We start from the raw sequence: 27,136 nt of genomic DNA, 5'->3' as shown, positions 1-27,136 counted from the left end.
GGCCGCCATCACCCGAAACTGATGGCATTGGATCCCGTAATGTTACACATAATTATATTCTTGTCTTGGCACAGTGTGTAGGCTAATTTAGAGAGTCTAGCCGGCTAAAAATCATTTCTCGAAAACTAATCGCTAAAAAATTTGATCTGTAGCTTCAATTATTGGCAGTGATTAAATTTTTAATAATTAAAATGAAAATAGCAACTAATTTTACAAAAAAATATATAATTAGCAATATTTTAATAAATTTTTCGATTCGAGTGAAAAAATAGATTAAAGTTTAATGTGGAATGCGCTTAAAATTGAAAGAGTAAGACAAAGGAATGTTGTTACGTATCATATTCGTTCAGACGTCAGATGCATGCCCATCAGAATCTGTATCCTCGCTGCTACATTTAGTCTCTTCTTCAGCAGTACCGAGTAATGGAGGCTCGGAGAGTAACTGCAGCACTTCTCTTGAAATCGGCTGTGATTTTCTCTCCTTAATTTCCATAAGCTTACAATGTAAGGTCCCAAAAATAAGTAACATGAGCAAAGGATCCGTATTTGTGTATTTTCTTGATATTTCTTCAAAAAGTCTATTATCTTTGTTCCTCGTTTCCTGAGCTCCCTCAGATAGTTCACCAGTAGGTATAATAATGTCCTACGACCTTATGTCGATGAGCCAAGAATTTATGAAAGGTTGTAGGCATATAGTACTATCAGTACATGCATAAAGATAATTCCCTTGTTTCCCTTGCATACATGCCAAATACCCGTTTATCAATTACAAACCCGCAGGAAAAGGTTTCTAATATTGTGTATGTAAAAGACTTACTAGATTTCTATGTATTCCTGTAATATATGCGGAAGTGGAAACCTTCCTGAAAAATTTTCTTGCGGTATTTCCATCGTTTTTATTGCGACTGCTTTGTTTTGTCTTGTCAACAAGTAGAGTCCTTTCCTGCTTGAACCTATCATATCTATAACTTTTCGCACTAAATAATGCGGTACATATAAATTATTACAAGATTTTGGATTTTCCCTTAATTCTTTATATTAATAAGAGGTAAACTGTAAATTAGAAGTCTTCCTGTGCTGCTTCTTGCTTCGTTTTTATGTGTTTTTTTTTACCGAATTGATTTCTTTCATGTTTAATTCCCGAGGTATTTTTGGTACCTATCATTTCACATATTTTCTAATGTAGGGTATAATTTACGTACTACTCCCGATCTTCTAAAAGAGACCATTTATGTGGTGTTGAATTTTTTGTTTTTATATTTCACACTTCTCATTTTTCAAAGCTGTCAGCAAATGCTCCAAATTAGGCTTGTCTTCACGCTTTCAGTTCATAACTACTTCACGAAATCAACATCAATCTCTCCTTTCTATTCCTCGTCACAGAACTTCCCTATACTCATCCTCCTGTAATGTATCATTGCCTCACCTTTGGAATTCGTTACCTACTGACGTCAGGGACTGTCGGACACTGTCACAGTTTAAAAGTGAACAAGAAAAGTGTCTTTTATGTCACTAAATCTGTTTCTGGGAAGTATATAGATTTATGCCGAAGTTTTTATCTTTAGTAATTTTGGCAGTAATTTTCATTTGTTAGATTAATCCTTTCCCTTGTCTTTGTGTCAGGATGCTAAAACAGCTTATTGTTCCTTACTTAATAACAATGATGCTGAGTGACACTGTTATTTTGAATGTATATATATATATATATATATATATATATATATATATATATATATATATATACTTTTTTTTCCTCTTTGCATCATTACTTAATATGTTAGACTAATTTTTATTATTTTCAGTTTCTACTTGTAGCTATGATGAATTTTTTTTATGTCATATTCATTCTGTCAAATATTATTACAATAGATTAATACACTCATGATGTATAATTTTTTTTGTAGTTGTATTGCATTTCTGGTGGTGTGAAAGAGAAGGCCTGATGGCCTTAACTCCACCAGAGTAAATAAATGAATACATAAATAAATGAATAAATAAATAAATACATAAATATATACACAAATTAATGAATAAATAAATACATACATACATAAAATAAAACAAATGAATTTCTATTATTGATCCAAAATTTTTAATAAATTTTGTTTTTCTGCTATAATTTTATCTGTAGTATACTGCTTATACCAATTATAATAATTTTATTTTTTTTAGATTTGTATAACAACAGTTAATACATTTACAGTGTGTATCGCTCATAATAATTTAAAATTTTAATGTGGGAAAAATGAAGAAAAAATGGGAGTATAAGGGTACATTGCATCAGTTATTCATAGATTTCAAAAAGGCATATGACTCGGTTAAGAGAGAAGTTTTATATGATATTCTTATTAAATCTGGTATTCCCAAGAAACTAGTTCGATTAATTAAAATGTGTCTCAGTGAAACGTACAGCAGAGTCCGTATAGGTCAGTTTGTCAGATGCGTTTCCAATTCACTGTGGGCTAAAGCAAGGAGATGCACTATCACCTTTACTTTTTAACTTTGCTCTAGAGTATGCCATTTGGAAAGTCCAGGATAACAGAGAGGGTTTGGAATTGAACGTGTTACATCAGCTGCTTGTCTATGCGGATGACGTGAATATATTAGGAGAAAATCCACAAACAATTAGGGAAAATACGGGAATTTTATTTGAAGCAAGTAAAGAAATAGGTTTGGAAGTAAATCCCGAAAAGACAAAGTATATGATTATGTCTCGTCACCAGAATATTGTACGAAATGGAAATATAAAAATTGGAAATTTATCATTTGATGAGATGGAAAAATTCAAATACCTGGGAGCACCAGTAACAAATATAAATGATACTCGGGAGGAAATTAAACACAGAATAAATATGGGAAATGCCTGTTATTATTCGACTGAGAAGCTTTTATCATCCAGTCTGTTGTCAAAAAATCTGGAAGTTAGAATTTATAAAACAGTTATATTACCGGATGTTCTGTATGGTTGTGAACCTTGGACTTTCACTTTGAGAGATGCATATAGGTTAAGGGTGTTTGAGCAGAAGGTGCTTAGGAAAATATTTGGGGCTAAGAGGGATGAAGTTTTTTTTTTTTTTTTTTTTTTTTTTTATCCACCACCAACAGAAGCATGCTTCCAATTACAGGTGGCTTACACAGATGTATACACAAAATACATAATAAGAGAGAGAAAAAAACAACAACAAAACAAACAACACAAACAAAAGAAAGAAAATACATGATGGTAATAGATGCTAGAATATTATAATATTACAGTTAATATAGTGCCAAATGTCAATATAATGATGCAAAATTATTTAAAAAACTTGAGTAAAAACATTATAAAACACTTCTTCATAATTTAAATATCTAAGGAAATACAATGCTTTTTAATATTGTATGAAATTTTTCAATTGTTAAACTGAAATCCAATTGAGAATCACAGTTTAAAGACAGAGAGTTGTAAGTATTACACATAACAAACAATGGAGAGTTCTGGAAGAAAACAGTTCTAGGAATAGGAATAATAAAAGGTTGCCTATGACGTAATTCTGTTCTTTTTACATTGAACTGAAGCAATTTAAGAAAATCAGAGTTATTCAATATACCATTAACAGTCTTATAGAGTAAAATTTGGCTATTTATTAATCGTCGAGATTTTAAAGTTTTATAATTAAATTCAAAAAGTAACTGATTATATTAAATTTGCTTGTCATAAGACGATACGTGATATTTTTTAAAATATAAATAACGTAAAAATCTTTTCTGTATCCTTTCTATTTGCATCTGATGGGACTGGAACTGAGGTGACCATATTACAGACGCATACTCTAGCTTACGTCTAACCATAGTTTTATAGAGAATATCAATAGTATTTATATTTTTTAATTCTTTTGTATTTCTGATTATAAATCCTAATTTTCTATATGCATAAGTTACAGGAGAATGGAGAAAGTTACACAACACAGAACTGCACGCATTTTATTCTTAACCTGACATAATTAGGAACATTAAATCCAGACGTTTGAGATGGGCAGGGCATGTAGCACGTATGGGCGATTCCAGAAATGCATATAGAGTGTTAGTTGGGAGGCCTGAGGGAAAAAGACCTTTGGGGAGGCCGAGACGTAGGTAGGAGGATAATATTAAAATGGATTTGAGGAAGGTGGGATATGATGATAGAGACTGGATTAATCTTGTCCAGGATAGGGACCGATGGCGGGCTTATGGGAGGGCGGCAATGAACCTCCTTAAAAGCCAGTAAGTAAGTAATGTAAGTAATGTAGGGTGAGAAATGATCGTTAAAATTTTGGGGATGCGTTCTTTTATTTGCTGTAAATCTAAAGTACAAAACAGTTGGCTTCCAAAGCCATATTAAAAATGTTTAATGCCTTTGTAAACTAATGTTGGTAAATAGTTTCGTAAAGACAACAGTGACTCTGACCATGGAAGAGGGAAAAAGTTACGCATAAATAAATGATAATGTAAACTTTCTTTGTGCTTAGCTGAAGCCCTGCTTTTTAAATAACCACAAAGGGAATGCTCGAGGTCGCTCTAGTGTTTGTGGGTAACTTGCCAGTTGGAGAAACATGGCGTTATCACTAGCGAAATACTTTATCCTGCTTGGTTGGAGAACACCCTGAACGGAAATTATGCACCTCATCAGTAACCTGTTTGACGCACAAGTTTGGATGTTATGATGAAGCCATTGCATTGCAAATGACTGAATTGCTGAAATCAGCCCTCAAAGCTCGTGTCACTATGGCAACATTTCTGCAGGCGCGCAGGAGGTGTTGTTCCTCCATCATTAGAGAATCCATGATCAGCGATTCAGAATTGTGTCTGACAATGAGAAAGATTCTCGTGGTGGTGGTGGTGGTGCAATACCAATAGAATTGTGAGGAAATGCATTGATTTCTAATAATAAATATGTTTGGTTTTGTTTTACCTTGCATGATTTCTTAATGATGATATTTAAGTACAACTTAAATGATTATTAAATTTTAATAATGTATATCTTACCATGCTCTTGAATACTCTGGTGTTGGTGTCACACTCTACGGTTTACCTTTTTACTTACTACGTTGAACGTTCGTCATGAATTTTGCTTTCAACAGTAGATATTATGTAATGTAATATAATGAAAAATTGTAATATAATAAAATACGATCTGTATCATAATATGACAGAGTGTAAGTTAATATATACAGGGACATCATTTTATTTTTACTTCAATTTTTATTGTACCTGAGTTTTTAATGTACTTCACTCCCACCTCTTCTACTAATGAAATTCAACCGTCCTCCACACAGAACCAGGGCCGCATATACAGTCATAGTAGCCTTACGGTCATTTCCCTGAGTTTTGTAATTGTTCTGATATAATTAGACCTATACAATACGTTGTTGCCTGCGTCATCAATTTTGGGAGCAGGGCATACTCCACCAGTTGTTTTTAGTTTTTTCTTCAACTTAAAGTGTATATATATATATATATATATATATATATATATATATATATATATATATATATATATGAATTAGAATAATTCATTCTTTGAAATCCGTTATTTCATAATAGTTACGTCTAAGCCTATCCTAAAAATATTACGTATAATATTATATTATTTCTACTTACATTTTGGTAATTTTTTTCTTGTGTAGTCTAATTACCCGCACGCTTCCATGTATATTTCTTGCTTTTATTACCACAGAAGAAAAAACAAATAGTTTATTGTAGTTTAATATCGCCAATAACCTCACAAATAAACAGAAACGATCGCGTCTGAGCATGACATTTCCTATTCAGCACATGCACAGTAACATTTGCAGCATTGTGTAACATTTTCCAAAGGTAATACGCAGACTAACGTAGTCACTGAATAATCGGCGTCTATGAATCCCGTAAAAGTAACCTGGCTATAACCGGGGCTAGTTTAGCACGCTTGTAGTGTGGGCTAGCGTGATGTCTGTGAATACGGCCCTGAGAGTTTTATTTTCGTCTCGCACCAATATTACATTTCTACCTCTATTCATAAAAAAAAAATAATAATAATAATAATCCTCTGAAACCTCATCATGCCTTTTGGGGCACAATGTAGCCTAATATTACTTTACATTGCATTACATTTTATATTTATGTATAGTATTGTATTATATTTTATGTATAATATTATGTTACATTACATTAGATTAAATTGTCTTGTATTGTATTGTATTACATTATATTACAGCCTATTGCATTGCGCTGCACTGCATTATATTATATTATATTATATTATATTATATTATATTATATTATATTATATTATATTATATTATATTATATCGCATTAGATTTCATTACATTGTATCCTATCACAGCCGTTAATGTGTATAAAAAATTCCACGTTAAATATCATATTTATCTCTACTTTCCAGTCCGGTTGACGAGCGTAACAGAAAAAGAGTAACCGAAGTTCTGGAAGTTGAATCTTGAATCATTTCCGTGTATAAAATGCAGAAAAAGGGATGTTTATCTTGTATTTCGTTGTGTACACATTTGCCATATCTTGAAAGGAAAGCAAACAGTATAATATCCCCTCGAGCATGATACGGTAGATAGTCTTTCTGCTTTTATTTGTTTGTATTTAGAACAAAGAGAAATGTGACGTACAGTAGCTACATATAAACACAATATTCTTGTCTAGATGTGAAATATGACATCTTGAATCAGAATGGTCATCAGACTGATGGAGAGATGCAGTTTGGTCTTTGAAGTGATTGTTCAGTTACGAAGTGTTGCACTGTCGCTTTAAAACAGTGTCTTTCTCACTTCCGTCCGCAAACAAAACACTGCGACATCGTTTCCAGGAAGCACACCTGCCAGTGGTCGCGACAGCTGCTGCTATCTCGTGGTAGCAATGAGAGTCTCGCAGGAAACGACCAGACGTCTTGCATCACTTTTGACTTCTTATTTAATTCAACAGTGACACATGGAGTTCAACCTTTGAATAGACGTGCATTATGATTCTTTATCGAGCACACTAGCTCTGTACTCTTGTACAGAGACAGTTTACGAATCGTAATAATATCAGTTTACAAACTGTAACCAAAATAAACGTCTTTGGGAATGCATTAACTTTATTTTCTTTGAATGGGGAACTTGATAGGGGGGTTTTAATGCTGTCTACGTTATGAGTATTTTTAATTGACATATTTCTTTTTTTGTATAAAGAGTATGTTTTACACAGCAATCTGTTCAGGAAGTGGTAATGACGGATTTATTTACGACTTTACATTGACCTGAGAGCAGTGGCACCAACTTTTGGAAAACTTTGGGTGGGCTCAAATACTTTAGTTTTAAATTCTTCTTCTTCTTCCTATCACGTATTAAGCCTGGTGGCCTGTTACGGTCTCACTCCATCGTTTCAGCGGACGGCCCAAAGATCTTGTTCCTAATGGGCGGTAATTTAGTGCTTAGCGTGGTATCCTTGTTCTAGGCATCCTGAGTATATGAGATTTCCATTTCTGTCTATAATTTTTAATTTGTCTCTAAAATTGAGTCAATATTTAATTCTTTCAAAATATCCTAATTTTTCTTCTTGTGTAATCTAGTATAGCCAACAGTTCTTCTTAAAAACTTCTTTTCATTGGCAGTGATTCAGTGTTCATCACATTTACGTATGATCCAAGCTTCACTTCCATATATAAGAACAGGTCTCACCAATGTTTTATAGGCTTTAATTATTGTATAATTTTGGACAAGAGGAGGTTTGAAAATGTTATTAATGGTATTCATTGCATAGTTAAAATAATTCAATTTTGTAGAAATATCTTTCTCTTGTTCATAATTCAAATGATAACCCAAATATTTAAAACATGAAGTTGTTCTATAGGTTTATTATAGAGGCAGCGAAGATGATATTTTCCTATTAATCCCATTACTTTAGTTTTATTAATTAAAATTTCCATCCCGTATTCCTCAGAAATTAGTTGTAATTGGAAAACAGAACGTTGGAGGCCATCTTCAGAATCTGCTAACAATATTACATCAACTGCACACAGATATATATCTAACTTTAAATTTCTATTGATGTTCAAATTACCATGTTTTGTTCTTTTCCAGTTTCTAATCATATGATCCATATATCCTAAATACTAATGGGGATAGGCTAGAACGTTGTCGAACAGCTTGATTAATTGATTTCCACTCAGTTTGATTGTTTCCAGTACATACTGACCTATAATTTTCACAATATAAATTATAGGTTGCATTTATTAATTGGTTTGGAACATGATCTTCTTTCAAAGTTTCAAATAACTTTTTTCAATTAACTTTATCAAAAGTCTTTTAAGATCGATGAAAAACCAAATGTGTCTCTGTATTTGTTCTTCTATTATCATTTTTAGAGTAAAGTACGTTATAATAAACAAATCTCATAAATAATAATAATAATAATAATAATAATAGTAGTAGTAGTAGTAGTAGTAGTAGCACAACAAATTATTGGGTGGGCTCGGGCCCCACGGGCCCATGTAAGTTGGCGTCACTGTCTGAGAGTGCTAGTAAATGCGTATTTAAAAGGAAAGAGTCGGCCTGGATAGCGTAGTCGGTATAGCGCTATACTTCTGTGCTCAAGGTTGCGGGTTCGATCCCGGCCCAGGTCAATGGCATCTAAGTGTGCTTAAATGCGACAGGCTCATGTCAGTAAATTTACTGGCATGTAAAAGAACTCCTGCGGGACAAAATTCCGGCACATCCGGCGACACTGATATAACCTCTGCAGTTGTGAGCGTCGTTAAGTAAACCATAATTTAAACTCTTTAAATGGGAAGATGTTTTGTGTGATTATTTTACCGTTTCTATAATGTAAAATTTATTTTTAAAGTTATCTTTTTAGAAATTAGATTTATAATGATATTATATTATAACCAAACATAGGCCTATTACATTCCTTCTTTTGGGGGGGAGGATCCATTATACTTGTGCGTCTGCAGTGAACAAGAAACGCAGTAATACTGACAAGAAATATACATACATACATGCATGCATGCATACATACATACATACATACATACATACATACATACATACATACATACATACATACATACATACATACATACATACATACATACATACATACGTAGTGTTCTGCCAAATGACGTTCTTCACTTCAAACCTAGCATTCTCCAACCTTTCCTATTTTCTGGCTTCCCTTTAGTGTCCGCATACGATCCCTATATCTTAATGTCTTCTATCATCTGATATCTTCTTCTCCCTCATCTCTTGTCCCGTTCACTATTCCTTCCAGTGAAGTACAGCAGTTTTTTCTCAGCCAGTAATCCAACCAATTTTTTTCTATCTTCCTGATCAGTTCCAGCATCATTCTTTCTTGACCCACTCTTTCCAACACAGCTTCATTTCTTATTCTGTCTGTCCATTTCACACGTTCCATCCTTCTCCAAATGCACATTTCAAATGCTTCTAGTCGTTTCTCGTTTCTCTTCACTTCGTCGTACAGTACGATTATTTAGTCCTGACAGTCCCCGGCGATGTGCGCCTGAGTCAGCGGAGTCCATTTAGTTTCGCCAAGGGGTGTTTGAGTTAGTCTCTCTCTTGCCGTCGGAGCGATCGGATGTCATGCGTGCGGTAGAGCGGTATGTTTCTAGTACAATTAAGCTGTACTGCATTCCTTTACCGACTGCTCGACCTTATCTCTACTCCGGAACTCTCCCCATTACTCCTCTTTCGCGTCGCTGAGCTGTCAGGACTAGACTAAATAATCGGTCTGTAATGTCCATGTTCCATGCAATGCCACACTCCATGCAAAACACTTCACTAGTATCTTCCTTCTTTTCTCCAGAAGTCCACAGAAGATGCTCCTTTTTATATTAAAACCTTCCTTGGTCATTGCTCATCTTTTCTTTTTAATTCCTGGCAGAAGCTCATGTTACTGCTTGTAGTAGGCTACACGGGAGGTCATATATACTGTACTCAGTAAAAGAAGACATTTATAGAATTCTATAAATGAATGACAGTGCCGGAGTTCTTCTACGGTTGCGAATCATGGGCTGTGAAAACTGTGTTCAAATCGAAATTGAAATTAATTTCTTAAATTCAACACCTTGATTAATAAATGGAGATGATATACTGTATGTAAATTCAGAATGTTTGTTTTGAACGATAAAATTAAAGATTGTGGAAAAAATGCACATAATAAATAAACCGGTATCGTGAAGATGATATTTTTCATGTATCGAGCAACAAAGGCACGTCCTTCCTCAGTATAATCATTACTTTATGTATCGTGCGTAAGGTCCTGCATTGACAAGAGGGGCGAGATGAGAGGCCTCTCTATGGGTACAATAATTGCAGTACGGAGGTGGCGCAGGTGTAGACCCACAAGATTATTAAATGACCCAGAGGACCTCGCAACTAGGTGCGTCCAATTAGTAGCAGCGTATGGTATTATAGTAAACGCAGGTTTCGCAGACAGAAAGTTGTAATCTGGCTGCCCACGTCTGTCGGTACCGCCGAGGAAGGTCGAAATTGAGATGAGCTGATCAGAAAGTTTGTACAGTCAGAATAAGCTTCTGTACTCAACTCTTCCTGAGAACGGTGATCAGTAGCTTTGAACCCGTTTCGAATGGAAATTATGGTAACCACATTTCCACCGGAACGTTCCCCTAGTATCACTTTTTCAGTTGTGCAAAATAATCTGAGTAATAAATTACACAGGCCTGCGAAATTAAATTTTTGTTTTGTGGCACAGGATTAAATAAGTCTCTAAACCTAATTTTGGTGCGTTGAATTGAAATCTTTTTTTTTCTTAGTTGGTTATTTAACGACGCTGTATCAACTACGAGGTTATTTCTGTGGCTTGGTTCTAAAAGGGCCAATGTCAAAAATGTTAGTTTTGAGATAAATGCGTTTGAAGTTTGCTTATTTTGTACAGTGAACCTATGACATTAGCTTGTGAATGCTCTGTACCTTCCACATTAACTGCAGCAGACATTGGCCCTTTTAGTATATGGAAGAACATACCGAGATAAGCTCGAAGGTGTATATAACTCAAAAGTGCAAAAAATTGACATTGGCCCTTTTAGATGAGATTGGTGATAACGAGATGGTATTTGGCGAGATGAGGCCGAGGATTCGCCATACATTACCTGGCATTCACCTTACGGTTGGGGAAAACTTCAGAAAAAAACCCAACTAGGTAATCAGCCCAAGCGGGGATCGAACCCGCGCCCGAGCGCAACTTCAGATTTGCAGGCAAACGCCTTAACCGAATGAGACGCGCCGGTGGATGAATTGAAATCTGCTTACCATTTTTTTCGTATCACGTACAGTCTTAGAAAAAAAAGTTTTGTCGCACAGATAATTTACTATATCCCAGAAAGGGGACAGTACGCATGATCAGGGATAAAAAGAAAAAAAATGACCTTATTACTTCAGCTAATCGTTATCTTGTGAACCAGGTCAGTAGTCCTCTTACCATGCGCACTGCCTCCTTTCTGGGACTCGTAAAGTATCTGTGCGACGAAAGTTTTTTCTAAGATTGTACGGTTTTTTTCCATGCAAAAAAGAAAATATTTTTTTAACAATATTTAATTATTAAATACAATATAAAATGCGCGTAATACTGCAAAGATTATATAATCTCAGTTGTATGGCTGCAACGGTTTAAAATGAATCTCGAAATTTTGAATACACGGTACAAAAAACTGCTTTCTTCTCCACTTGATTGAAAACGAATCTGTTGGCAAGCGTCTTTTCGTTGTCCTGACAGGATTGTCTCTTATTAAACAGCAACAATAGTCAGCCATCATGAAGCTGCGTCTGTGCTCAAGTGCTGGCGAACTAGCCTTCCATACAGGCGGCCGAGTTCGATCCCCGGTCAGGTCGTGGTGGAATTTGTGGTGGACAAAGCAGGCGTTGCAGAGAGTTGTTCTTCCGTTTCCCCTTCTCATTCCTCCAACACTCTCCACCTCCCATTCATTTCATCTATCATCTGCAATAGTAAAAGTAGGCTGGGATGAAGTTCGTGGGATAGTACGGGATTCCGATGTTGATATAGGAAGGGCTAGGGGCTCCGAGTCCCTGGGACTTATCAGGCTACTCTGGCTCTATCAGGGGCTGAGGTAGGATGACCCACCTGTCAGCGTCGGATTCACTAATTCCACCCAGGCCACCTGTCAGACTTGGACAATCGTCTCATATAAGAGTCTACAAGAGGGCCAAACCGTGCCTAAGTGTACGGACCCGTTCCGTGTTCAGTCCTCACCAAGCCAAGCCAGCCATCATGGAAACGTCCCATCGCCGCTGGTATAGAGGAACGAATCCCGTTCTGCCACTCTCTTAGATTTTCTGCGTAAGTGTTACTCACAGTATATGGAGGAAGATTTTTGTTCTGCTCTCCTAATTTCATTTTAAAATACGCCAGGTACGAACTCTTGATCAATGGGACAATGTTTTTTTCTGTTACTTTATCACATAACATTCTGATTAAGTAACAAAAATTGTTGGGATTGTTCACGCAGTCTCTTTTACACTCGAAATTGTCATTTTTTTACATACAAAATTCACAACACAATTCACATTTAAAACCTACCCTGCCACGAGATTTAAGCATACTGAGGATGGGAGAAATAGGTTCCTGCTGGTTTTTTAGTTGGTTATTTAACGACGCTGTATCAATTACGAGGTTATTTACCGTCGATGAGATTGGTGATAGCGAGATGGTATTTGGCGAGATGAGGCCGAGGATTCGCCATACATTACCTAGCATTCAACTTACAGATGGGGAAAACCTCGGAAAAAAGCCAACCAGGTAGTCAGCCCAAGCGGGGATCGAACCCCCACCCGAGCGCAACTACAGACCGGAGGCAAGCGCCTTAACCGACTGAGCCACGCCGGTGGCTCCTGCTGATATTATTATTGTTATTGTATTTGTCAATAATTTTTACATGTAATGGTGAACTTAACATTTTCGTATATGGTGCCACCATTCCAATCTATTACATTTACAAGACTTAACAGTATTCCCCTAACAAATTACGTCATCAACTCTCTATTGTTAAGGCTCAGATTCTGATCTAAACCTTACCCTACATTCTTTTGCTTTCTCACTTATAGGGAACTATTCTCAATATTTTCTCTTTCTCAACACTATCTATAATACTGCTTATCTCTTTCTAACCCTTGTTTTACTTATTAATATGATTTGAAGAGTTCAGAACCATAGTGGGCCAAGCGCCATTTATTAAGAACTGAGAAAGCAAGGGTTAAAGTTAATTGAATAGCATAGCTTAATGAAGATTGACATACCATTTAGTTTTAATTTGCATACTTTATATTACTTGCTATATGTTTCGATGAATTATGGCATTAATTTAATTTTAATCCTTGTTTTCTCCGTTTTTAATGTAAGGCGCTTGGCCCACTATGGCTCTGAACCCTTCATATAATATAGGTCTATTTCGTATCAAGAATTCCCTTCATGTAATATGGACCTCATAATTTTAAACGCTTCAACTGTTCCATTCACATTAAACATTTCTGTGCCGACACATTCTTTAATCTCAATTTCTTATCTAATATTGTTAATTCTTGCTGTTAGGTTGGGGAAAGAAATTTTTTATCACCTGTGCAGTATCTTTATTGCTGAAGAAATTAGAACCCGGAGGCCGGAAATGGATGTGAGATAGGGTCGCGGGAAGAACCTACCCTCAGTTAAAAAATATAACAACCTTAAAACAGAACTAGACATGGGTAAAATATGATTACAAATGATTTGACTTGTTTACAGAATTTAATATAGCCTACCATACAAGTCGGACGGCAAGCGATGCTAATAGTAATAGTAAAATGGTGAACTTTTAAGTTTTATTTTAAATACAAAATTATGACTAATCTGTAAGTGATAACGCAAAATCTATTAATATTGTCGAAATCGGAGTTTTCGATTTAACCTTTTGACAAAATATTCTGATCGTCGCAGGCCTGTGTTAATCTCCAAATTGCAACATTAGTGGTAATAAATGAATGCGTGTGTTAGTCTCGTAGGACGACCTTGCATTATGACACGTTGTTCTATTAAACAAACAACGTGGAATAAAACCATTCTTCAGGATTTACGTCACAGAATAATGCCTTTATTAGCGAGCATATCTGGCGGCTTAAGGAGGATAGCGACGAGGCTCTGTGTTTTCACCGTCAGAATTTTCACGTAATATAAACAAAGTATTAAATGTATGTCTTTAATGTAATATCCTGAAATTTACAGAATTCATTTTATCATTCATATTGTAAAAACTGATTGATTAAGCTTGGTCCTTTTTCTGTTAGACCCCCTCGTCCTCCGATTGTCATGCCATCCGTCGTTTGAGGCAGCATTATAGTTACAGCTTCTTCCTAGAAATAAACACGGAACACTTACGAAATCACACATTTACATTAAACATATTTGTTTTTCTTCTTGTATATAATTTCAACTCTAATAATTGTTAGCCAAATGTCTCCACCTTATACTTGAGAGTCTATTTTGTTGAGTTTATTCCCATTAAATAATGATGAAATTCGACAGAAAGTCAATTCAGTAAAGTTTACCAATAACGGACAGCGTCGGGTGAAAAATAAAATATATTTTATTATTACCCAGCATAGCGAACTTCCGACGCGGAAAATATGTGCAACAGCAACGTTCTGACGTCAACGTATCGTAACATAAACGGATACCTCGATTGCAGCGCCCTGACCTACAAGGCGGAGTCGGAAGTTCCCCTTGCAGGGTAGTAAGCAGTATCCGCTATTTAGAAGAGTTTCAAAATCATTATCATTCTTTATATTAAACTCAATATACATTTTATATGAATTTATAACCGCACACAATGCAAGATGATATTGTACAAAATTTGAAAAATGGAGTACTGTTCTGAACATACAGTGTTTTATGATACCCGGCCCGGAACAATTTTTCCCTTGAAATTATTCATACAGTGTTTTAGTTTGGAAACTTTCCAAATTAAATAAACTTTTATTTAAACTTAATTTAATTTAAACAAGAAACGCGTCAATTTACAGTAGATATTGAGAAAAGTTTATTTATAGATTTTGTAGATTCAATAATAATAATAGTAGTAGTAGTAGTAGTAGTAGTAGTAGTAGTAGTAGTAGTAGTAATAATAATAATAATAATAATAATAATAATAATAATAATAATAATAATAATAATATGTGGTTATTTATGACTACATTGACTTTGAACTGTTCTTTGTTTAGCTTCGACATAGCTTTCGTTCTGTTTCTGAATATTGCCATTCCACAATACTTTCTACTAATATGAAACGGACTGTGTGTTGCATTTCGAATATTATTTTAAGAATTACTTATTACAACTTGGTCATTTGCATACATATTTTCTAAGATACTCAGTAAAACCAGGAGTCATGCTGTTCTAGACATTTTTCCTACTACCACAGTCTAGTATATACAGTCACGAAGCTCAATACATAGTAAATATGCATCCATAGATAGTTGCTAACCACTAGGTTCGCTAATATCGTCTCATTACAGACAATGCGAAATAGTAGCGGCACAGTCTATTGTTCCTAGCACCCTCACAACTCAAGCTTCGTGACTGTGTATACTAGATTGTGCTACTACCTTATTTATGTAGAAGTTTAATAATACGAGTAGTGGTGATAAGCCGCAAACCTTGTCTGACACCTCTTGTGGCTTTAATTTGATCCGAAAACTTTTTAACTGTTTCAACGTATGTTTACGTTTTTTTTTTTACATAGGGCTGTTATTCCAGAAATAAGTTTCAGAAACACATTATAAAATACTGTATTATATGAATTTTATTCTTATCACAAAAGTAAGTTCATTATAATCTTATTTTTTACTAATAATTTATAGAAAACAAATACGGGATATTTACACTTCACACACTATCTCTGTGGTCTGGTGGTCAGCAAGCTAGCCTCCAAATCTGGAGCTCCCGGGTTCGATTTTCAGGGCTCGGCTACTGAGGAATTTTCGTTGAAGAAGAAAAATTCCTTTGTGTCTAGAGTCTGGAAATTCGTATGAATGCTAGTGTGATTGCAAGTCTGTCGGGTTATTAACCAAATCTCATGTTTCAATGTCGCATTGTCGAATAAGTAACCTCATCTATGAGTCCAACAGGAAAGCACTAAGAACAGCTAGAGGATTGAAAGAGAATTATTAACAAATAAAAATTTACACTTCGGAGAGAAGATATGTATAGGGACATCATTTTATTTTTACTAACATTTCTAATATTAACCTGGCTATACCTTTGGATTAACGGTTGAGAACAGGAAACACCGTTTGCTACCCCCTTCCGCAACTAAAGTTCCATGATATTGGCGTAAAATACAAACAAATCACTTTACTAGGTATAGAAGGGAAGAAAAGTAGTTCAACCATTTACGTAAACTAGGAAATATCGCGATTTTCAGTTTGATCATTTTCATTAGGTTTTTGTTTAATCAAAATACAGTACAGTATTAACAATAAATGTGTTTACTCACGAACTGAGCTACCCATACTGTCTACTGTCTACAGCACATTAGCGTACAGCATAGAGAATGAAGTTAAATTGAAAAATAATCATAATATGGATATTTAAACACATTTGTGAAAATGGTGGCCGTTCTTTTCGATACAGGCTTCAGTTCTTTAGTGCATATTATCGCACTATAGACTATTGTGCCTAATTCCAATTATCAGTTTCGTCTTTCGTACTAGTAACTCATGTTGAACTAATTCTGTACCTACTCTATAAAAGAGTACCTTACGTACTGTAAAGTCAGTCTTCACTTCTGCCCGACCCGAAAAGATAAAATTACTCAGACATGCTATCTACTGTCCGTCCAAGTGGTTTTGTCGCAGGGTCGTAGAAAGGGGGGAAATCAAGTGACAGTTAATTACTTAACGAGGCCCTTTTATTTAAGTTATTTTAAATAGTTGTATAATATTACATAGACGTCCAATTCCTAACAGAAAGTAATATTTTCAGAAAAGAGCTAAGACAGACCAGCCATTAGCCCTTACAGAGGGGTCAGCAGAAACTGGTGGGGGAACCGCGATGCGACGTAAGCAAACGGACGAAAATATGATTCAATATTGAAAGCTCTTTCGTCACTGGAAAACGCGAATATATTTCTGGAACGTACTATACTCACTAACTCAGTACTGTTTACTATGACCGTAAGGCGACTTTAACTGCATACGCGGCCTAGGTTCTGTATGGAGAACGGTTGGAAGTTTACTAGTAGAGGGGTTGGGAGTGAAGTACATTAAAAAACTTAGGTACAATAAAAATGAAGTAAAAAATATTATAATATAGACTCGACGAGGGACATATTGTGATATGGTCAACGTATCGTAAAACTAGTGCTTAAAACAATCGAAGACGAAGGCACAACAAGCATAGCTACATAGTCCGTAATAAAAGGAGATACATACCAAATTCCCTGTCGGGAATCCAAGCCGGGTCCTCTTGTTTTTAGTTAGGAATGCTATATTCAAGTTATAGCGGAGGGTAATCTTGTTTATCCTGCACAATTATTCATAAATATAAGCACCTTTGGAATCTACTTTAATGCCTACTTCTTGAGTTATATAATGCTTAGTTAATAAGCGAGATATCTCTCCGGCAAGTTATCTTGTTATATTAATATATAGCGCAGGCTAATTGGATTGCAATCTCTACTTTTAATGGACTGTAGGAGGGAAGAGGAAGCGAGTTGTTGTAAAGAAGGGGAGGAGATTGCACTCGATATTCTTACGTTTAATTAAGAAGAATCACTCAGAGCCTCTCTACAAATGGGTTTCTCTCCTTCGCATTGTATTCCCTGAATGCACAATAATCATGTTAATGACAGTGTATCGGGGCAACTCGGGCCGCATTACAAAATATTGTAGACCGCTATTGCTTCTGGTGTTTACGTACTTTTCAGTTATTGTACTTTTACATATCTTTCTCAACTCTAGGATTAGATCCATAGCTGGGCCATGTGTGTTGCGTAAGTGCTGGCGCCCTGTTCTTCCACCCTTGCGGTCCTCGTTCAATTCTTGTCAAAGTCGTAATGGAATTCATGATGGAAAAGCAGACATTACGCATTGTTTTCTCCGAGTATTTCCGTTTCCCTCTTATCATTCAACCAAAATACTCCATCTTCCTCTCACTTCATCTATCATATACTACATTAACATAGGTGGGTGAAATCTTGAGGATGTACGGATTTCCGATGCTGATGTAGAAGGGCTTGGGGCTCCAGGTCTTGGGACTCATCAGCAGGCAGCGAATTTTCGTTTCCAAACGTACATCGGATCGAGTAGTTTCTTCTGGTAGCTACATCTATCACGTCACGTGGATGCATAAGTAAGGTCAAATTGCAAGCAGGGGGTCATTAAATAATAATGATGTAATATATTATAAATATGCCCCTGTAATGTCATATGACGTAGAAACAACATTCTCTTAGTTAAAAAAAAAAATATGTTATTTTCGTAAAAGATCTGCATTTCATAACCTCAGAATATATGTTTTCGTTCACTGCAACGGTATAGGTTTTGATAAACGAATTATTTGTATATATTGTGTAAAATGTAAATATTAATAATTTGTACATAGGTATATGGACTTGTATCATTATTATTTTGTCCCTGTAAAGTCATGTGACGTAGGAAGAACATTTTCTTAGCTTAAACAAATTTTTTACTGGCAGTTATAATAAAAGATATGAATTTCATAATATATGTTTTTGTTCACCGTAACGGAGTTGATTTCGTTAAATAAATTAATTGTATATAATATTATACAGAGAGTAGGCTATTTACAGTTAATGTGTATCGTGTTTACTATTTCGCTCTATAATATATATTGTATATAGGCCTACTAGTTCAGTATTATTATCGATCAAATGATATTTTCTGTAATATGTAGCACTAATATTTTGTACAGAGCTAGTTTCACAGTGTTAGTGCGTTTATATAGTCAGAAAGTAGTTGGACAGACCATTTGAATTTAGTACCAATTCCACTGACAGTAGTCACGCTCCATTAGTATTATGTACCGAAGCTAGGTTATACCTTTCGTAGCGTCCTGACGTAAGCATTTAGGGTCAGAGTTTGAACTCTAAAACTCCAGGATATGCTAACCGATAACTTTCCTAACTTATATGGGAACGAAAATGTGCTGCCTGCTCATCGGGTATTCGGGTGGGTATAGGACCTGGCTCTATCAGGACTGAGCCATGATGGCTCACCTGTCAGCATCGGATTCTCGAATGCTATACAAACTACCTGTGGTACATGGACAATCATTGCACATATAGGGAACACATAGGAGTAATGTAAGCTGAATTGGAAGGATCCACCTTGAATCCAGCCCTCTAAAAGCCAAGAAAGCCAATCAAGAGCTATAGCGGAACTTTGGAGGAAGTTCGAATTTATTAAACTTGTGCATTGACACGACGATGAGCAGCCATGTAAAGATGCATAATAAGTATTATATATTGACACTAACGATATTTGATTCATAGATTGCAAGGGATATATTATCCTCATCATGGGATGTAGACCTAACGTAAGCTTCAAGAGTCTAGTTTATACGAGTATATTTTTCCCTAGTGTTCTATTATTCATAAAAATTGGAAATTTATCCTTTGAAGAGGTGAAAAAGTTCAAATACTTGGAGCAACAGTAACAAGTATAAATGACACTCGTGAAGAAATCAAACGCAGATTAACTATGGAAAATGCCTGTTATTATTCGGTTGAGAAGCTTTTATCATCCATTTTGCTCTCAAAAAACCTGAAAGTTGGAATTTATAAAACAGTTATGTTACCAGTTGTTCTGTCCGCTTGTTAAACATGGACTCTCGCTTGAGAGAGGAACAGAGGCTAAGGGTGTTTGAGAATGAGATGCTTAGGAAAATATTTGGGGCTAAGAGGGATGAAGTTACAGGAGAATGGAGAAAGTTACACAACTTAGAACTGCATGCATTGTATTCTTCACCTGACATAATTAGGAATATTAAATCCAAACGTTTGAGATGGGCAGGGCATGTTGCACTTATGGACGATACCATAAATGCATATAGAGTGTTAGTTGGGAGGCCGAAAGGAAAAAGATCTTTGGGGAGGCCGGGACGTAGATTGGAGGATAGTATAAAATGGATTTGAGGGAGGTGGATATGAAGTTAAGGACTGGATTAAACTTGCTCAAGATAGGAACCGATGGCGGCTTGTGTGAGGACGGCAATGAACCTCCGGGTTGCTTAAAAGCCATTTGTAAGTAAGTAGGCCCTACTGTTCTATTATTCAGTTCCAGTTTTGTAAACTCTAACTATTGTCATTAGCAACTTGTGATAACTCTCTTAGAGAAGACATAATATTGCTCAAATAGTGAATATAACCTACTGAATATCGTCGCCTTTTCACTCCAGAAGTAATATAAGGGGAATCATAAGTACTGTCATTAATTTCAGGGGGTTATTATTTGAGATATTTCAAAGGAAAAAGTTTAATGTAGTTTTTTCTCGATTTTTCTTCCTTTTCGATGTAAAAATTATTTTATATGAAACATTTGATACCGTGTATTGCGAGAGCTATTAACTGAATTTCTGATATGCTCAAACACTTTAAGAGAGCAGTGTTTTGTGATAATAAATGATTCAAAGCATTTTATATCCTTCAAATATGCAGAAATTTCATCCGAACAAATGTGACATTGTAAAATTCCTTTTGCAGATCGAAAAATTACATTTGTTTGGATTAAATTTCGGCACATATAAAGGACAAAACTGAAATTCTTTCAATCACTAATAATAACTCACTGCTCTCTTTAATTGTCTGAGCATATTAGGAATTCAATCAGTGGCTTTCCCAAAACACGCTGTGAAATGTTTCATATAAAACAATTTTTATTTCGAAAAGGAAGCAAAAACGAATAAAACTATAGTAAACGTTTTTATTTGAAATATATCACAGAATAACCTCCTGAAAATATTACTTACGGTTCAACCTGTATGTTCATATTTTCTCTGACGGTCTTCATACGTAATACCTCCTCACATATATTATATTATAGATAATTAAATTAATAATTATTGTAGTTTGCCTCCTGTGGTAGCCTATATGTTATGGCTCTGACCAGAATTTTCATGATATGTTATCCAAAAATTCCCTTAGTGTTTGAATGAAAACTTTTTCTGTCTTTTTCATGTTTTCCCCCATAATTTCGTATATTGTCCCTCTTCATTCCACTGCGCTCTTTGTCACGTTGATAATCTCTCGGCTTCCTTGCCCCGGGTGAGATTGTATCACTTTTATTACAGATTTTATTTTACGTTCGTACAGATAAAATACAGTTTGTTTTGAAAAGAGTCACGTACTTTGTGTACATTCATTTATAAGTTTAAATATCCTATCCACCGAAATTATAATCCATGGCTGGTTATCACACTTACTACTGTATTCGAGGTTCACTGGCTCCAACACGGCCGAGGGCGATAGAATATTCAGGCAGATAATTATATTTTTGTACATCGTATCGTAATATAATAGCTTATACTGTAAAGAACATGGTTTCCGGAGAAGAGGGATCCGTAAACTTTATTGCCATTTATATAAGTGAAAATTCAACTCTGCTAGTTTCATTCATTGCTTATCATCATATCGTGGGAATAATTCATTCCCTCTCCTGGATTCCTTCATCTCAGAAATTAGTTCTGCACACTGTCAGACAAGCAGAGTCCACAGCAGAGACAGGTAAAACCTCATTCAGACCTGCTCATAACTGTTTACCTTCGTGAGTGGGTTTACGCACTGTATCGCTCGCCTGCCGTCAACCTTTCCTCACAAGCAGGCAGCAGGCAGTGTGGTTGCACGTGACTCCCAAACAGTCCTAATAGTAACCCAAAAGGATTGTTTTGTTCCGCCGACCTGCGCCAGATTGTGCAGCTTTCGGGTGCATGATACATATTAACAAAGTCTCATCCAATCACGACAGAAAGCCTACATATATAGACAAACTATTAAAACTTTATTTATCGTCTTCTGAAACGTAGTAAATACAAATAAAACTATTTCTCGTCACCATAATATCCATTAAATGCCAGCAGTTATTATAAATGACTTACACTTTCCTTTTCATTATAGTAATATAAATATAATGCAAACTCTTTCAACTTTAAGCTTCATAAATAAAAAGGAATCTATCCCTCAGAATTGAAATATCAAATCAATATTCCGAAGAACGAAAAACTTTTTTTTCCATTTTACAGATCTTCATGAGGCTTTTAATTGTTGATAAGGAAAAAGTTAAAATGGAATTTTTTCCTATAATAGTTGTTGATATTCATAATAATTGTTACCAATGTATTTTCAACATCTTTCCTTTCCTTTCCTTTCCTTTCCTTTCCTTTCCTTTCCTTTCCTTTCCTTTCCTTTCCTTTCCTTTCCTTTCCTTTCCTTTCCTTTTCTCTCCCCTTACCTTTCCCCTTTTATTTTCTTTTCCCTTCCCTTCCCTTCCCTTCCCTTCCCTTCCCTTCCCTTCCCTTCCCTTCCCTTCCCTTCCCTTCCCTTCCCTTCCCTTCCCTTCCCTTCCCTTCCCTTCCCTTCCCTTCCCTTCCCTTCCCTTCCCTCTTATTTTTTTTTTAATTAGTCACAGGTTAAGAAATGTTACTATTTTGTCAGATACACTTTGCAGGAAAATGAAATGTATAATATTTATCTTATTATTTTATTAAATTCTGTAGTGCAATAAATTGTAAAACTATGTTACTTTAATCAAGAATTTTCTGCCATATTTGACCAGAAAACTCAGATTTTTCGAAGTGACCAAATAGCGAACGAACTTAGATTTCAAACTAGTGCTGTTTCATGATAACTATGATACCTGAATGCAAGTCACTCTACAATACGAGCACACAGTCAGGCTTTCTCGGGTCCCGCCTGGACTGGGCTTATAAAACCCGGGCTGAATGGGCCAGTCCTAAATTTTAACCTGATATGCAGCTGCGCCGGAACCCAAGCCTGACGGCAGTCAGTTACGGGCGTGAGTATTGTGTGCTTTGCCGGTATGGTCCACAGGTATCGGTATCTCAGTTGATCGTAACATAACTAAAAGCGTTAATATTCAAACACTTAACATGGGATTTAAGGAAATTCCAATGATTTCTTAAATCGTTTTTACTCGAATTATAGCAATAAAGTACCGCGTGCACTTTAACACTGTAGTATATTTTATTTGATATTCATGTATATGCTTAATTCATACACCCATGTTTTCATTACTCTTTTGTGGGAAAGCAGTGAATAAATGAGTGAGTGAGTGAGTGAGTGAGTGAGTGGAAGGAAATACATTTAAAAAGTACGTGGAAACGCGTTCTTGCATGGGATATTGGGGCTGAGAGGAAGTATCTATGTGAGCTCCAAGGCTGTTGACTACTTGTCTCACTCCGACTTTCTTCGTTCAGTAAGAAGGAACATTAGATAATTTTGAAGGAGGAAGCCGAAAATGGATGTAACCTAATAACTACCATGTAAGGAGGAAGAAGAACGACGGAACAGCAGCAGGGAAAGATCGGGAAGATGTTAAAGCCTGGGCATCTGGGCAGCGGGTGGGTAGAGGGGGCATCTTAGCCCTTACGCTGTGCGAGTAACACACGAGTAAGCTCGCCCTGAAGTAACGAATGCAACGTGAAAGCCAAGTCTTCGATTTCAGAAGGCTTTGATTTGAAAATTTTATAATTTTTGTGGGGGGAGAGATATACAAATGCTCATAGCACATTTATCTTAGAACTTATCCGATTGGTGCCTTAAAAAAGTCACGGAAAACCATTCGATGTAATTAAATATACAGGGTGATTCACGAGGATTTACCGTCACTTACGGAGCTTATTTCCGAAGTCATTCTGTGCAAAAAATGTCATATAAACATTTGTCCTAATCGCAATATTTTCTAAGTTACATTAATTTGAATTTAGTTTTACGGTAACAAAATATCACAAATAGAGAGTGAACTATTCAGAAGTGTCATTTCTTTAATTGGCTGTTGTTCTGAAGTTAATACTGTATTGTTAATTGCTTTGTACAGATTTTATTTTTCAATTTTTTAACTAAAAATAACATCGTTCTTATTCACTTATTATAAAAATTGTTACAAATCATACGACTTTAGGAACTTAATTCTTGACAGTTTAATTATGCATACTTACTGTATGTACATTCTTAAAGAATTTACGAGAGTGGCGTGATTTATAACAATTGTTGTGACAAATATGTAAGAAAATGTAGTTTTGTATTTAAAAATAATAATATAAAAAATCTGTACGAAGCAACTGTGGAATTCACAACACGTTTTTAGCTTCAGAAAACTAGCTCATTAAAGAAATGATACTCCTGAATAGTTAATTCTTTGTCTGCAATATTTTTTACCCTTAAAACTCAAGAACAATTGTATTTTACAGACAACTTTAAATTAGTGTAATTCTGAAAATATTGAGATTAGGACAGATGTTTATATGATATTTTTTGCTCAGAATGTCTTCGGAAATAAGCTCTGTAAGGGACGGTAAATCCTTGTGAATCACCCTGTATAATAGAGGGAGATAGACCGCGTGGAAACCCACGAGCCACGAAATACATCTTATAATTCAGTTTCCATGGTACCACGAGTGATGTATGAGCAAACATTTAATGCTAAAATGTTATTTTTTCTCTCTTTTATCTCGAATATAGATGATAAACGCCAAAACAACAAACCAATCCACTCAACAGTATTAAGCACAAATACCAGTAAAGTGTGAAACTCCTGATTTGTATAGAAGGGTATGTTTTTGTACAGCTTGTGACTTCGTTGGCAATCTGTGGTAAGCAGGTGATATGTAGTAATAATAATAATAATAATAATAATAATAATAATAATAATTAGACAGTGGATGCGGGATGACTTAAGGAAAAGTGAAGTTGTTTCGTATCGGTGTATACGGCACGTGCCGCGTCGTCCGTCTTTTGTGTACCTGGCGAGTACAGCAGCGTACATAACGAAGGAACCCCGGTCCACATTGCAACGCAATGTGTGCAGTTGTGTTATCTTGCTCAAGTATTTAGTAGGAGTTGAATAGTGTAGTGCTGATCCATTCATAATGTCGAAGTCAAAACGTTAAATTCGCTTAGAAATACGAAATGCAATTAAGAAGTATGAGAGTGACATTTTATGTATTAACGAAGACAATATCGTGTGTAGGCCTAATGTATGTAAAATTGAAATAAAACCCAGAACAACTCAGGCTATAGAGAAACATTGCAACAGTACATCGCACAGGAAATGCGTTGAAATGAAATCTAAAAACCATCTACATCATCATCATCATCATCATCATCATCATCTAGTTGTGCGAGTCTAACGACACGTGCAACATGATGCTCAGTACAACTATTCCTCTAAAGAAATTGAGTGATCTCTATTTTAGAGGTTTTCTTCAGAAATTCTCTCGATACAAAAACTGTTTAAGCGATAGGCGAAGACGATTCAGCTTCGACGACTTACGAGAATATATCGTCGTTTACTTGCAATACTGGTAATTGCAACAATGATGACGAGGACTGAGCCTTGCAAGGTATGTACTACAGTACGTTATTTTTCTTTTCCTTCTGACTGTACGGAGATACAGTAGCATGTTGATGTCGTCTGTTTACGTTTAAAACCTGTTCAGCCAGTGGTCTGAATGAAAAAAATGTAACATATAGTAAATGTGCACTTACATTCAATGTGTCATCCCTCATCCACTGTCTAATAATAATAATAATAATAATAATAATAATAATAATAATAATAATAATAATAGTGGTGAAGTTCAGATATGGAAATGAATATCTCGCTGAACTAGTCTACCGACCTCGTTTGAGTGTGATTTGAAAATTGTTTACCAGGGACAGCAATTAGCAGGGTTTGTCAGCGTGAAGCTGTTCTGTGCTGCATGTGTGACATCCCTCGGTGCATTGGACTCAGTCCACGTGTATCTCTTATGGATGGGTAATTTTGTTGCGTCCGCAGTAGATAATCAGATCAGTGGGCACATCACAAAGGTAGTACACGACCTTGTTCACATATTTCACTTTATGGATGATAGTGAATGGCTGGAGAGTGAAATTATCGAGGATGAAAATAGAACAGCCTAAGAAATTCTACCAAAATACAGTCTTTGCTATCAAAAATGTTATTTGGAAACGGTGGGATTTGAATGAGATTTTTCGGCACCCTTGAATGAAATTATTTGACTAGTTGTCAGTAATTATCATCATCATCATCATCATCATCATCATCATCATCATCGTAATTTACGTTCAAGAATTGTGCACTTCGACAATTTCGCTCTCTCTAGTGACAATTATGATTCAACATTAGATATTAATAAATAGCAGGTCTTCCTGAACATAGGGTCAGCATGACATAAGACTAAAGCTTAAAAAAAAACACTTAGGCTACGTACACAGTTTCGGAGTAGCGATCCCGATGCTGCAATGGTGCGGCTGTTAACTTGTTTGCGATTTTTCGGACATTTTCTCCAACTTTAAAGCAAATGTCAGGTGATTCGTTACGAATTCTCGAACATTTGGCTCTAAATATCGTCTCGCTATTACAGTTTCGGAGTAGCGATCCCGATGCTGCAATCCGGCGGCTGTTAACTTGTTTGCGATTTTTCGGACATTTTCTCCAACTTTAAAGCAAATGTCAGGTGATTCGTGACGAATTCTCGAACTTTTGTCTCTAAATATCGTCTCGTTATTACCGCTATTTTATTTTATTTTATTTTATGCAGTTAAAATGTAATTTATATCCACACAAACTACAGTAACTATAAAAATGCAGTTAATTAGTGAGTATTAAGCATTACGGTATACAGTGACAAAACAGTAAAAAAATATTGCGGTTAGGAACTTTATTTTTGTTAAGTCATAAATTATGAATACTGGTACGTAATTTTTAATGAATTCATCGCCCTCATTGGTCTAAGGCTCCTAATACATAAATGCTTATGCTTAAAATAACCGAAGACGAAGGTACAACAAGCACAACTACATAGTCTGCAATAAATGGAGATAATACTAGACACTGGCAAATCAGACAAGAC

Source organism: Periplaneta americana, chromosome 11, assembly GCF_040183065.1.
Source record: "Periplaneta americana isolate PAMFEO1 chromosome 11, P.americana_PAMFEO1_priV1, whole genome shotgun sequence".
NCBI classification, from domain to species: Eukaryota; Metazoa; Arthropoda; class Insecta; order Blattodea; family Blattidae; genus Periplaneta; species Periplaneta americana.
This window is presented reverse-complemented; position numbering follows the sequence as displayed.